This window comes from Hydra viridissima, unplaced genomic scaffold (assembly GCF_058129835.1).
Source record: "Hydra viridissima isolate aposymbiotic clone 2 unplaced genomic scaffold, HvirCarnegie_v1 scaffold_4, whole genome shotgun sequence".
NCBI lineage: Eukaryota > Metazoa > Cnidaria > Hydrozoa > Anthoathecata > Hydridae > Hydra > Hydra viridissima.
Window position 1 is genome coordinate 15,891,900 of NW_028324303.1, and position 15,234 is coordinate 15,907,133.

The 15,234-nt window shown below is 35.8% G+C and overlaps 1 pseudogene; it reads right to left on the reverse strand.

Annotated features, from left to right (window-relative positions):
- LOC149890120 (uncharacterized) overlaps window positions 1-15,234 on the reverse strand; it is a 70,980-nt pseudogene that overhangs the window by 37,902 nt on the left and 17,844 nt on the right.

A 15,234-nucleotide genomic window follows, 5' to 3' on the forward strand; every position in this document is an offset into this window, starting at 1 on the left:
CGAATAAAGCGCGATTTTCGAAGAGCTCTTGGCGATCGCAAACAGTTTGTCTTCCAACGACACGTGTCGACACGTCTCTTTGTATTTTTCTTCTTCTTTTTCTTCTTCTTTTTTGTCGTCGTTTCGATTTTCATCGTTTTCTTCTTCGTCACCGCCGCGAGGCATTTTAAAAAAGCTAAAACAATTGCCAAACGAACAGTTCAAGTTCAACACTTGATTGTCAAACCACGAATTGTGAGCGTACACGTTTATAACGGGATCCAGTTCGATTCGAGCGCCGTAACTCATGTTGCAGCTGTTGTGAGCCAAACCGATCGTTTTTCCCGTCCAATGACAGTGATCCACCACCACGTGATCTTCGAACAATCTCATTAGCTTTTCGTGTTGCGCGGCGTACGCTTTGCTCAACGCTTCGTTACCGCCGTACAATATTTCTCTCGTTCCCGGTTTTCTACCGTCGCCGCACAGTTGATAAGCTTTGCTCAGCATCACGTTGAAAAACACGTCGTATTCGGGTCGCGAATCGCCGTACGCTTTTACCATTTCGATCCAAGGGTGTCTTCTTTTTTTCAAGCTTTCGTAAATCGTCTTCAGCCTTTGTCGAAACTCTTCGCCACCGCCGCAGCCGCCGTCTGCCGTGAGACGTTCGTTGGTCATCCGTTCGTAAAACGGCATCAAAAGGTTCCACGTTTTTTCGGGTTCGGGTTCGCTGAACAGTTCGAGATCGAACACCTCTCTGTCCGTAGCGTCGGCTTTTTCTTCGAAACACTCTTCCAACACGCACAAACAACGATACAATCGCGCCGGCTCGAACAAAAACTCTTTCGTCGATTCGTAATCTTTGCCCACCAACCATTTTTGCGTGTTTATCAGCAGATCGTTTGTCATGTCCATGCGAGTCACGCCTTTAAACAACCATCGTTTGACGTTTTCTCTTTTGATAACGTTGCTAGCGGGGTCGATGGCGGAGCTGGGAACGTCGATCGACGAATCCGCCTCCGGGTCGCGAAGCGACCCGGAGGTGGGGCCTGCTGGCCCCATGCCGCCGCCGCCGCCCCCGCCGCCGCCTCTGATCCCAAGACATCAGCAGCGCCTTCATCGCCAGCGGGAACGGGAACGGGAGCGGGAAACAGAGGCGATTTCTTTCGACGAACGTTCAAATCCAGTTCTTGTCTGCAGACGGTGCAACGCTTGTTTAGCTTTTCGTCGTTCCGCAGCGATCGTCGTTCTTCGGCGCTCAATCTCAGCTCGGTGTGAAGCGGTTTCAACACCTCGATCATGTATCGCTGCACGCTCTTGGCGATCGTCACCATGTCGAAACATCTCAAATCGGAAAAGTCGCCTCCTTTTTCGTAAAGACACTCTTCGAACGCGGCTCGTCGTTCGAGTCTCAACCAAGGATGGTTCATCTCCGCGGGCAGTTTGCTCAACGGGCAACGAGACATGCTCTCTTCGGTGTTTTCGTAATACCAAGTCACCGCCGTGCGACGTTCGCCAAACAACGAACGAGCCAAAGGAGGATGAGTGCAAAACAGCGAAAACGTGTGACAAAAATATTTTTGAGAACCCAATTCTCTCGTGGTGGGAGTCGTTTTTTCGCGAGCGCTCTTCACCAGTTCCGTTTCCGTGTCGAACGTCATGAAAAACGGAGGAGCCACTCTCGAGCTGCCCAAAAAAGATTCGTTTTCTCCGTAATAGCCGTGTTTGGAAAAAGCAAACTGGGTCTTGGCGTAAAATCCTTCGCACGAGGGCGAATGGTTGCTCAAATGAGTGAAAAACAGCGAACACTTTTCGCACTGCTGCATTTTTTGCAAACGAGCGGTCGACTTTTCGTAATAAAAACAGTGTCGCAGAGTCAACATGGAACAAGCGTGCATGTGTTCTCCTCCTCCTCCTCCTCCTCCTTCTACACCTCCTCTTTCTTCTTCTTCTTCTCTCAAAAATATCTTTAACGTGTTTCTGTTTTGCAAACGAACGTTTGCCGCCTCTCGTTCTTCTCGGGTCGAAAACTTTTTGTGCTTGTCTCGTTCTTCGGAAAGACACTTTCGACTTTCGAACAAGCACTTGATAAACGCTTTCGTTTTTCTGACCGCTTTCCTCTTGAAACTCTTCATGTAATATATCGCGTTGTTGTTTTTTTCGCGATACGTCCACACTTGCACGTTGCGATCGAGAAAATAGTCGTCGTACGCAAAATCCAGACACGTTTCGCGCAAAGTTTCCAGAGTCACGAACGGTTTTTTGAGCTTTGCCAACGCGGCTCTTTGAATTTCGATTTCTTTTTCGCTCAGCCCTTCTTCCAACAGTTCGTAAAATTCGCTTTCTTCTTCAATGTCGGCGCTGCCTCCGTTCGCGATGTTGCCGTCTTCGTCGATGTCGTCCTCGTAACGCGATTTTAAAAACTCTTTCCACTTTTCTAACGAATCCACGTTCACCTTGCTCAACGTTAACGAAACGATTATCGCGGCGTAAAAACACAACCCTTCTCCGAACAACGGCGAATAATCCAAAAATGTTTGTTCTTTTTTCCACGCGTCAAACTCGTTGTTTTTGTTGTTGTTGTTGCCGTTGTTCTTCTTGTAAAATCGACGAGACTTTACAGCAGCAGCATCGGCAGCAGCATCGGCAGCAGCGGAAGAAGAAGAAGTAGCACCGTTGGAATTGGAATCACCGCGTTGCCACGGTCCGGCAATTTCCCATCGATTTTGTTGCGCTTCGAGAACGAGGTTTTTTTCGCATCTCTTTTGTCGTATTTTTTCGTTTCGTTTTTCTCTTTTGATTTTCAGCTCTTCTTCGGTCGAGGCTTCTTTGACTTTTCGTCTTTTGTTTCGCTCTCTTTCGTTTCGTTTTTCCCTTTTGATTTTCAGCTCTTCTTCGGTCGAGGTTTCATTGTCTTTTCGTCTTTTGTTTCGCTTTCTTTCGTTGTCTTTCTCCCTTTCGATTTTCAGCTCTTCTTCGGTCGAGGTTTCTTTGTCTTTTCGTCTTTTGTTTCGTTTTCTTTCGTTGTCTTTTTCCCTTTTGATTTTTAGCTCTTCTTCGCTCATCAGATGTACTCTTTTTAAACCGCCGATCGTCGTCAGTTGTTTCATCACTTTCATATGTTTTTCTTGTTGTTGCTGTCGAACATAAGACACCGCTTCAAAACGAAGCAAGCACAACACGCTCCAACCGCTCCTTTTCATTCCCATCGATACGGCGCTTTTTTCCAACGTTTTTTTTTGTTGATTTTTCATCGAAATGTCGTACGATAACACGTTTACATAATACACGGGACTTTGGTAGTCTTGCAAACGAATTTGATAATATTCGTCGTCCACGTCGAATTCCACACCCAAACAATAAGCCATCGTAATGTTGTATTCGACGTAATACGTTTTGTTAAAACACGACAAACGGTTCGGTTCCAAAAAAGTCTTTTCGTAAAGTCTTTTGATCGTCTCGTTTATTTTTTTTTCGATCGAATCGATCGTTTCGGAAGCTTCGTCGATAACAGCTTCGTTGACTATTTCGTTGTCTACGAAAACGCGTTTAGATTCGTACACCAATCTGTTTAACACGTCCTCGTTTTTAAACTCTTTTCTTTTGAATTTCATTGTTTTTTTTTATTTTTTTTCTGAAAAAATAAAAAAAAAAATATACAATATTTATTTAAAAAAAAAATCAACAGTTTTTATAAAAATCCATCACTTTGCGATTTTGTTGCGGATAACCGATTACGTTTCCTAAATACAATCCTTTTACATCTCTAACGCGCGACAAAGCTGTATACAATTGTCCCGGCGCAAACTGAAACGAGGAAAACACCACCAATTTGTCAAACGTGCAACCTTGAGCTTTGTGAACGGTCATCGCATAAGCTAAAATAAGCGGATAGTTTGTTCGACTAGAAACCACCGTTTCGCCTTCGTAATGTCTTTCTTCGATTTTTTCGATCGCGCTCGTTTGATTTTCGTTGTTGAATCTAACGTACACGCAACGTTCGTCTATTTTAGTTATCGTTCCCAACGAACCGTTGTGCAGCCGTTCGTTCAAATTTTTAACCAACATCACCATCGCTCCCACTTTTACTTCCAATTTTTGAGGCAGCTGAAACGAATAACCTCGAGCGTTGTAATCGCTGCTCGTAAACACGTGAGTTTTTTCGTTTTTGATCAGACTCAACATGTATCGATTGTGAACGTTGCATTCGGCGTTTTTAAAATAGAGTCGAGGCACGTTCAAAGGCAATTCCTCTTCGTAACGAGAATTGAAAAAACGCAGCGTTTTGCTCGTCACCGTTCCGAGGCGAATTTCGCTAAGCGCTTTTGCAAACGTTTCGTCTTTTTGTCGTCTCGACGTTTTCAATTCCACTTTTACAAAATTCGCTTCTTTCCAAGTTTCGCTTTCAAAACAATAATTTCCGCTTACCGGCGATATTTGAAAAAAATCACCGCTCACGATCAGTTGCACTCCTCCAAACGGTTTATCGTTTCCTCTCGCCGCTTTCACCGAACCGTTTAAACGATCGAAATACCTTCCGTCTAGCATGCTTATTTCGTCGACGAACAGCACTTCCAATTTTTTCCACGTTTCTTTTGCGATTTCGTTCATTTGTTTTTTAAAACCCCCGTTTCCGTCACCGATTCCTATCCCGCCTAACGAATGCAACGTGATTCCTTCTTCGAACAAGCTAGCGGCTATTCCGGTGCTAGCCGTCATACGACATTCCGTTCCGATCGATTTTAAATAACGATAGCATTTTCGAATCATGTAACTTTTACCGCAACCGCCGCTTCCTGTTAAAAAAACGTTTTTTTTAGCATCTACGTTTTTCATAAATATACTTTCTTCTTCTTCTTCTTCTTCTCGATGCCGTTGTTGCATTTTATTCCTCGTTTTTTTTTTATTTTTTTATTTTTAAAAAAAAAACAAATCGATCTAAAATGAATAAAAAATCGATCTTTTTTATACGTTTTCGTTGTTGGTTCAGCTGTTCCGTGATGTCATATCGATATTGATTTAAAACTTTAAACTTTAAACAATGTTTTTATTGTAAACGTTTATATCGTTCCTTTGTTAATACGTGACGTATCTCTGACGTAACTGTTAAAGTGTACAAATTGTCATCTCGTTACGTTAATATTGGTTTAAACTTTGACCTATAAACATTGTTTTTATTGTAAATGCGACCGTTTATTTATTCACCTGTTTAAACCAATTTACCGTATAAATACGACGTTTTTTCGATAAAAAAAATCATTCGAAACCAAAGCGAACAAGAAGCAACAACTCTCATCAAGAAGAAGAAGAAAACAAAAAAAAAAATGAAATTTGGTTATCCAAACTTATCAGAAGCTACTTGCTACATGATTACAAACGTAGAAAAGGTAGTCAACGATTCTAACAACGGAGGAGTAGGTTATGTTCAAGCTTATGTTGTTCCTATTTTTCAACTGGACACTCTCACTTTGAACAAAGTCAATACAACTCTCGATCCGGCTTTTTACCAAAAACCCATCAGAGTGAATTTACCTTTGAAAGCGGATCGTCGTTGGACAACCATCAAAAACGGTATGCCTTCGTATTCTTTGTTAGAATATAAAAAATGCGTCGAAAACCACTTGCTTTTTTACAGAGCTGAAAAAAAGTTTTATATTGACGATCCTTCTGTCAAACGAACCATGATTATGAACAACGGCAAAGAACGTACCTATGAAATTCGCGATGAAATGGATATCTTTTTCGTTCAACTCGTTGACCCTTCCAATCCAGAAATCATGATGAAAATCATCAACGAATGCATCATTCATCAAAACGCTGTTTGGAATCGCGAACATAACGACAATCCTTGGAAGGCTAAGAAAGTAATGAAGGACGACTTTAACGTTCAAGAAATTCAAGCTATCGAATTTTGCATCGATAACACCGAAAGATTGAGAAAATTTTTCACTCCTTTTTATCCCGAGGCGGAACAAATTAACGCTGTCGATATCACATTGTAATTTTTTTGTTTGTTTTTAATATACATGAAATATATATGAAATGTGTTTTTTTTTCAGATTGTAAAAAAAAAATTAATAAAAAAAAATGACATTTTCTACTCGTTTGGAAGTATACGACGAATGTGTTTTTCATTCGCCCGACGATGAACAAAACAACGATCAAAGATGTAACCAAAAGGTGTTTTGGATTGACATTGAGTGGAATGATGAAGAATGGAGAGAAGAGTTGTATCGGTACGACTTGTCTCCACCACCACAGGATGATCCTTCGATTATTCGCAAAATTAAAGTTTGTTATCTTCACAATTCTAAAGAACTCGTTATTTTAGATCGCGAACTTAACAAATTTGATTACAAGTATCAAGGTCTTACTTTGGTTAACGCTTTGATGGCGTCTTTTAGCAAACAAATAGACTTGAAAGAACAAACGTTTGTAGAAGAACTCGAAAAACTCAAAAACGATTATGAAAGAATCGAAACGAGACTAAAGAGCATGCGCGATGAAATGTTTGACATGTTTTACTTTGGCAGCAACAGAATGATACCTACTATGATTGAGTACGGCTTGATACCGAGTGCAGCTACGACATTGAAAAATCCACCTTTTCGAGATTTTGATTATAAAAACGATCCTCACACTGTAACTCGTATCGCTTTTGAAGACGAATGCATAAACAAAGATGGAAACGTATCTTGTACAGTGTCGTATTTTTGGATCGATATCGAATTGAACGATAACGAATTGATTTGGAAAACGAAATTGTTCAATCGCATCGATGATTTTTTGGCCTTGAAATCGACAACGCCGTCTTTGGAGTCTTTGAACGCGGTCTCTTTTGTTCGCAAAATAAAAGTTTGCTATTTTAACGATAGCGAACCGCTTAATCTACACTATACGCTAGATCGTGCGGTGGAAGAATCTGATTATGAAAATCCCAAAAAGATGTTTGTTAAAGCGGTGGTAAGCTCGTTTAACCGACAAATCGAATTGCACAACGAAATATACGAAAAGGCGCAAGAAAAGCTCATCTCGCAAATGAAACTAATCGAAAACCAAATTCAAGAAATGTACGAAGATATGTTTTGCGAAAGCGAAATGATACAGTCGCGCGATTTTGAATACGACACGTGTTCGCAATGCAATACAGAAGAATACGGAGATTGGGACGAAATATTGGACGTTTTTATTTGCAACTTGTGTAAAATATCTAACTTGTATATCTTGCGTAAAAAATATAATATATAATTAATATTTTGTTTTATTTTAGATGAATAATAATAAAAGAAAAATAACAAATGCTGAAACGGATAACGAAGAAAAAAGACAGGTAAAGAAAATACCCCCTCCTTTGGTTTTACAACAACAACAACAACAACAAGTCGCTGTAGATCCTTACGCTTTGAAAGAAAAGGGTTTAAACTCTAATCAAAGATTGTCTTTTTATAACAACCAAATAAAAAAATTCTAATAAAAAAATCGCTCTGTTTTTTTCCAGATGATTGACTGTTTGTGCAAACGATGTGAAAAAAAACAATTTGAAAAAAAATCGCTAGAATGGAAAACGGATCGTTTCATGCATTACATTCGAAAAAAAAAAGAAGATATTCGTCGACTCAGAAAGATCGATCCGATTTCTTGCGATTGCACGTGTTGTCAAGTCGAAAAACAATGGAAAAAAGAAAAAAAAGAAACGCTTTTACAACTCGCAAACGATAAATTAAACGATTGGTTAAAAAATCACGAATGTTTTGCAGATTTTTACATTAAAAAGAAAACGTTCCTCGACGAATTGTTTGCTAAATACGACGTTTATGTTGTAGATAAAACGTCTTTATCTTATTGTAAAAATCACGCTCGTGCGATAATTCGAAACGAAGAAGGAAAATCGATGATTATTGACGACAATCCTTGTTTGTGTAAATTTTTATCTTGATTTTATATTGTTTTTTTAGCATCATAATAATAATGGTACGCATTCTTCATTTATCAAAAAGCGAGTTGCGAAAACCGAGATTGACCAACGTGAGAAAAATACCAAAGATGGAAGAATATCTCGTTTTATCTCCTCATCATACAGCTTTATACGGAATCAAACCTTATCCTTATCCGAGAAATGTTCACGTGAAAGATTACCCCCTCCTTAGATCGATCAGAGGAGATATTTACATTATTCAAAATGACGATGAAGGAAACACTGTCGATATCGATAACGATATTATAAAACGTTTGCCCGAAATAATGAAGAACGACGAAAAGAAACGAAAAGAAATGTGCGAGTCTTTGTTGAAAGAGGGTGTAAAATTAATTATATAAAAATATTGTTGTTTTTTGTTTTTTTAGTTATTAAAAAAAAATGAAATATCGAGAATTTGTTAATTTTGTTTCGTTACGCATTGGAATTGATTGGAAAAAAATGGGAAGAGAATTGAACATTCGTCAATACAATTTGGATACGATCGATTACGATTACGATCGAGAAAAATCATACGAAAAATCATACGAAACTATACGAAGATGGATGCGAATGAAAGGTTATTCCATGGAAGATGAAATATCAAAACATGAACGCGTTTATTGGAATCACATATTTACCTCAATAGATCGAAAAGATTTAATGTTTATTTAATTTATCTATCGTTTTTTTGTAATTTTTTTTAGATTAAAATATAATTACAATGGAACAAAAAACGTTGAGCAAGGAAATAAACGACGCCTTTGAAAAAGTTATGTTGTTTGGTCAACTAAAAATCGAAATCGATAAAAACGAAGAACATAAATCGTTGTGCTGTTGCAAATGTTGTTGCAACGAATTTTGGAAAATATATTGGAAAGAATATTTTGAAAAAATTATTTTTAACGTTGTTATGAAAAAATAAAATTTATTTAACAAATATTTATATATTTCTTTAGTACATACATAACAATGCAAAATGCAAAAGCTGAAAAAATTCTTTATCTATTGACAGACGTCGAATGCAAAATTAGAGTTGTAATGGACGAGAATAAAGATGAAGATTATAAAACGTCTGTCGAACGAAATTCAAAAGTTGCACTCGATACGTTTTACAAATTAAGCAGAAAGATTCGTCACTATATCGAATCGCCAAAAAATGATGTCGATTTAAAGGAATCATTACAGAAAAGCAACAAAATAGCCATGATCTATTTAAAAAAATGGAAGAAATTGAAAAAAAGGTTACACGAACATTACGCACACAAAAAAACAAGTTTTTCAATTTGCTTTGTTTGCGAAATATATATGGAAAAAAACTCTATTTACACAACAAAATGCTACACTTGTCGTATTTCTTTATGCTGTAGTTGCATACGTAAACATCAACGACTTCACCAAAACGAAAATGACGACGATCCGATCGATTTATCGTTATTCAATTCGCATTTATTAAACTCGTCTCATTGTTAAGACAGCAACGTTGATAAAACGCTGTTTTTTTTGTTGTATACGGTGTTGGTTTTATACGACTGTTGTTAATGGTGAAATTAGGTGAAACCGTAGCAATCCAATCGATAGCTAATTGAAGCTGTTGCGCTTTTTCTTTTCCAAAATATAACGCAAAAAATACAATAATAATTAACAAAATCAAACTTGTTATTTTATTTTGTTTTATTATATCCATTATTTGCTTAATGCAACTTTTTTTCTCGTTATTATTCTCCATTTTATTATTAATTCCTTTTTTTTTGAGCTTATACCGATATATATATTTGTTTTTATTCGTATTTAAACGGTTTTAAATATTGTATTTAGATGAACTGTAAAAAAAAATGCAACCACTGCTATGCTCGATTTAATCCTTACTCTACCAACGAATGGGAAGACATATGGAAATGCAAGCATCATTATTTGTTTCTCCTTTCGCTCGACAAAGAAAATTTAATACCGCTCAAGGAAATAACTAAACTTTTAGACGATACAAACAACGATCGAAACACAAACATTGGCGAAAGAGAAATCGAAAGTGCTATCGCTGTTTTTCTTCAAACAGCTGTAAACATTACCGATTTTGTCGATCGATTGAGATGTTGTGCCTATCTATGGGGCGTATCGGAACAAATTGAAAATAAATTTAATTCTATGGCAAATTCGACAGCATTTAAACGATTACAAAAAATACGATTTTAATATACATTGTAAAATATTTATTCTTTTATAAACCAATATTCGTAATGAACAGGTTTTATTCTATTTATTCGTTTTTTCTCTTTCATCTTTTTCCACCATCTTCTTAATCTTTTAAATGGATTTTTAATCGTCATATCTCGTTGTATTGATCGATGAAACGTTTGTTGATGTTGTAGAACTTGGTATCACTACAAATTTTTTTTTACTAGGTGATAATTTGTCTAACGCTTTCTTCACCAAATATCTACTAGCACTTTCAGTAAACGCCAATGGAAGAGGTGATAATATTTCAATAGCTTTGTTGGCTAATTCACCTCCTCCTCTCTGTCTTTTTCTTTTTGTCGCTTTTTTTTTCGTTGTTTTATTCTTTAATCCGTTACCACGATAAGGATAAGGAGGCATGTATCTTCTTCCGCTCATTTTTTTTTCAAAAAAAATTTATTCCATTAAGTAATATATATTAAAACTTTATTTATTATTTAGCATCATTATTTTTATCTATTTTAACGGTGTTTTTTTCTTCAATTAAATTGCTCAACTTATATTACTTAACACCTTCTTTTTATTTATAGATTAGAAAATAAAAAAAAATGGTTCTTGTTATCCATTTTTCAAAAGATCGAACGATCTGTCAACCCACGTTTCTCGAAATTGATCAACTTCCAAATGATTTGATTCATTTTTGGTTAACGACTGAACACGTTATTTCGTTTTCGTCTGGTGGTAAACTTAAAACCAAATGTAGCGACTATGGATGTAACACGCTTTATTTCACTTTGTCAAAAGACCAAGATGTGTATATTACAAAATACGATCAAAATAAAACGATCATCGATATCGAACAGAACTTTCATATGCAATACTTAGCAAATGAAAAAGAATATTATGTTTTCCACACAGACGAATTTTATTTTACCATTGAATGATATTTTTTTACGAATAATATGAATAATATTTATACGAATAATATTTACTCTATATTGCGATATAACTCCAACTCTTCCAGCAATAACGCATTTATATTATGTTATATATTTTGTTATAGATTAACAATAAAATGGTTCATGTTCTCTATTTTTCAAAATATCGAACAAACTGTAAACCGACGATTCTCGATATTACTCGAATTCCAAATGAATATGAATTAGATCGGCGTTGGTTAACAAATAATTACGCTATTTCGTTTTCACCCACCGCTTTAGTTGAACACGATGGCGAACGAACTGTGTTTGTCCTTTGTTCAAAAAACGAACACGTTTATATTACAAAACATAACAATCTTCATCACCTTATCGATGTTGATGATGAATATTTAGATGAAAGTTTTGAATACAACGAATACGGAGCAGATGAGTATGCATTTATCTCTATGGACATGTGTGTAACAATTGAATAATACTTTATATTTTAGATTAGAAATAATGAACGAAGAACAAAAAAATTTATAATTCTAGGAATTTCCCAGGGAATTTCCCTAAAAATATATTCTGTTAAGTTTAATAATTACACCCGTCTTATTTTCTATTTTACCTCCGGTTTTTCTTTTGTTTACTTTTCTCTGCAATCTGATTGGTCAATTTTTCTTTTGTTTACTTTTCTCTGCATTCTGATTGGTCAATTTTTTCTTTTGTTTACTTTTCTCTGCAATCTGATTGGTCGGTTTAGGACCCCCCGCAACGTTTTGTTTACTTAAGGGCCGTCGTTTGTTTACTTAAGGGTCGTTTTCTCTATATATACCGGTGCAAACGTTAATCTCTCATTTGGGCGAAAGCCCCAAAGGAGATCGGACGGCGAAGCTCTACTCAAATTTTTTCCAAAATGGCGTCGAAGGAAGGTGACTTTGTTGTACATTTTATTTTTTCTTTATTTGTAAAAATGCGCGGTTTAGCGTCTTTGAGGACTGGGAACTAGTTATATTTTTAAAACGGTGTTTTTTTCATTATTTTACACGGTGTTTTTTCATTATTTTACACGGTGTTTTTTCATTATTTTACACGGTATTTATTACGTTTTTAAACGGTGTTTTTTATTATATATTTTATACATATATTTGTTAAACGCATATTTTATTCATTTTTTTCATTTTTTCTATAATGGAAGCTGTTTCGGATGTATTTTTATTTTTCAGCTATTCTTTATTCGCACATTTGTATATAGAGTATGACAAATGTGCATGCATCCGTCCGCACTTTCCTGATTGGTTGAAATTCATCACGTGATCATGACGTCATTTGTTCCAATCACATCATCGATGACGTCATTATGTCGTCACATTCATGGACGTCACAATCATGTTGGGGAGTCGTGCAAGCACGACGACACAACGTGATTGTGACGTCCATGAATGTGACGACATAATGACGTCATCGATGATGTGATTGGAACAAATGACGTCATGATCACGTGATGAATTTCAACCAATCAGGAAAGTGCGGACGGATGCATGCACGTTTTCATACTCTGTATACACATCATCAAATGTACACTGACGCTCAGCTATTGCTAAATGCTATGTAAACAAAATATATTTGTTTTGCAATCAACATTTACAGCAATTCAAAATACGGTTGGTTTGAAGGTCTGGAATTGTTTTAATTTCAAATAGACTCCCAATATTAAGAATATTCAAACGTTTTTAAAAGCAGTGGAGCATTTAGACTAGATTAATATCAAAATTATCATAATATCATTAAAAATGCTGTAAAATTATTTGAATATAACTTGCACTAGCAGATTTACACAAATCTTACGATGAAGAATTGAAACTTCAAATAAACATTTTTGCCATTCGAAGGTTTTTTAACTATTCAGTTAATGTATATTGTCGAAGATTGCTATAGAGCAATTCAAATGAAAAACACGAGAAGTGAAAGATTAATAAAAAGTGCATAATATTCCTTAAAACATAATATTCTTACACACCTTAAACACAATAACTGAAGCCAATTTCTAAGGTAAATTTACTAACCCATTGATGCGCCTTGTAGCAATCTTGTCACTAAAGCCCAGCTAAATGAATAGCTGAATCCAAATGCAAACGTGGATATAGCAAGACAAGCTGACGACATAAGCAATACTTTCTTTGTATCCAGTATATCAGCGAAGTAACCCCAGAGAAGACTTTAGTGTGCATTAATACAATAATGTTTTTATAAAAATTACAAATAAATAGTGAATAATAGCATCTATAGCAAAATATTCAAAATTAATTACTCTTAGAATACTTTAATTTGATTATACCCTGGGCATTTAACCCACATTCTCAGAATAGTTGAACCACGATCTTATTACGAGTTTACAAATTCCAACATTTCTGTTCCAAACCACTGCTAGTTGAGAATAAAATTATCCCGAGTAAGAATTAAAACATTTTGTGTCTAACTTCCCTCTTCTTTGTTCGCTTTCTCCTACCCCCAAATGAAGGTAATATGGTTCTAAATATCAGGCATGTATGCATTTTGTTTGCCACTATCTATTATTTTAATTTTTTTATTTTACCTATTACAGTACATTCTATGTTCAATAATAAAGTTAAATAGTATGAGAGAGTTAAATAAACCTATTGTTAAACACATAACAGTATATTGAAAAGATGCTACACAAACTTTTTGATTCTAGCTTTGTAAGATATAAGGATAGTGACAAAAAAAAGTTTACTTTAAGCAGCCTCATCACCTCCACTTGATAGCGTAATTAAACTTGACTTTCTGTCATTATTGATAAAATGACTGCTTTAACTAGTTTTGGCTTTTGAATCTGCGTTTTGCTCAGTAATTGGAACTGTTAGAAAAACCCGAAATATAAATCAAGGTTCACAAAAATATGATGCAGAGTGTTTTAGCGGAAATGGCTTAGCATCTTACACTCTAATAATCTATAGTCTTAAAGAAAATTAACAAAACATGCAAACTAGGTTCTCAAACAAGCACATTAGCCTTAAGACCAATTGTTTCAGCTTTAAATTTCTTGTAGTTTATTGCAAATAGTCCTTTCTCATATATACACTAGTGGCCATAGGAATGGACACCCCTGTAATTTTTACCATTTTTCTTAGAAAAGTTGACATGCATTTGGTGGATTTAATTATTTATTTTTATATTTAAACCACGTCATCTATTATTTGGCTTATAGGAAATCGCAAGTTTTAATCGTTTATATCAATTTTAAACATTATTATGGATTATTATTGTTAATTGGTGTCAAAAATGAGTCATTGCTCTGCTAATGGGTTTCTCCAGTAAAAGGTGAATGTCTCAGTTTTGTGCTTTTGTGAAAGTTAGTCTATTTATTGTGAAGACTAATAGTTAATTACGTTATTAATTATCATTTTTATCCATAAATCTTTTAAGCTATAAATACAAGATCATTGTTTTGAAGTCATTTAGTTGAGTTTCAACAATTGCTGGTGAAAAGTCGACAGTGCTCTTGAAGATGTGTTTTTTAAAATTGTACTTTTATTTACAATGGCGAAAGGATATTGGTCACCTCCAAAGCGATGCAAAGCTGTTACATTACGTGGAGAAGGTTATTTGTACATGGAAATCACCAAAAAGTTGGGAAATGGAGCAATATAATCTGGATTGAGGAAGGTGTGCGAAAGGTTTAGGGCAACCAACACCTTCAAAAATATGCCAAAAAATGGAAAAATTAAGAAGACAACTGCCAATGATGACAGGATGATAATGAGGCTTGCACTTAAGAACCAAAGAGCAACTTCAGCTGAAAATAAAAATGATTTAGAGGCCGTCGGAGTTTCGGTTAGTTCAAGAACAATTCATCGAAGGCTTTTTGAAAATGGTTTAAAAGCAAGAAGACCCAGGAAAAACCATATTTAAACAAAAACAACGAAAGACTCGTTTGGTTTGGGCAATAGAATAGACGGAGGAGACAAAGAAAGACTGGGCAAGAGTTATTTGGAGTGATAAAAGCAAATTTTCCATTTTTGGAAGTGATGGAATCAATTATGTGAGAAGAAGGCCTGGTGAAGATCTTTTACCTGAGTGCACATTGGTTACAATGAAGCATCCAATTAGTGTAACGGTGTGGGGATGCATGACCAGAGATGGTGTGGGTCGTATCCACGTTGTGGATGGTATTTTAAACGCCAA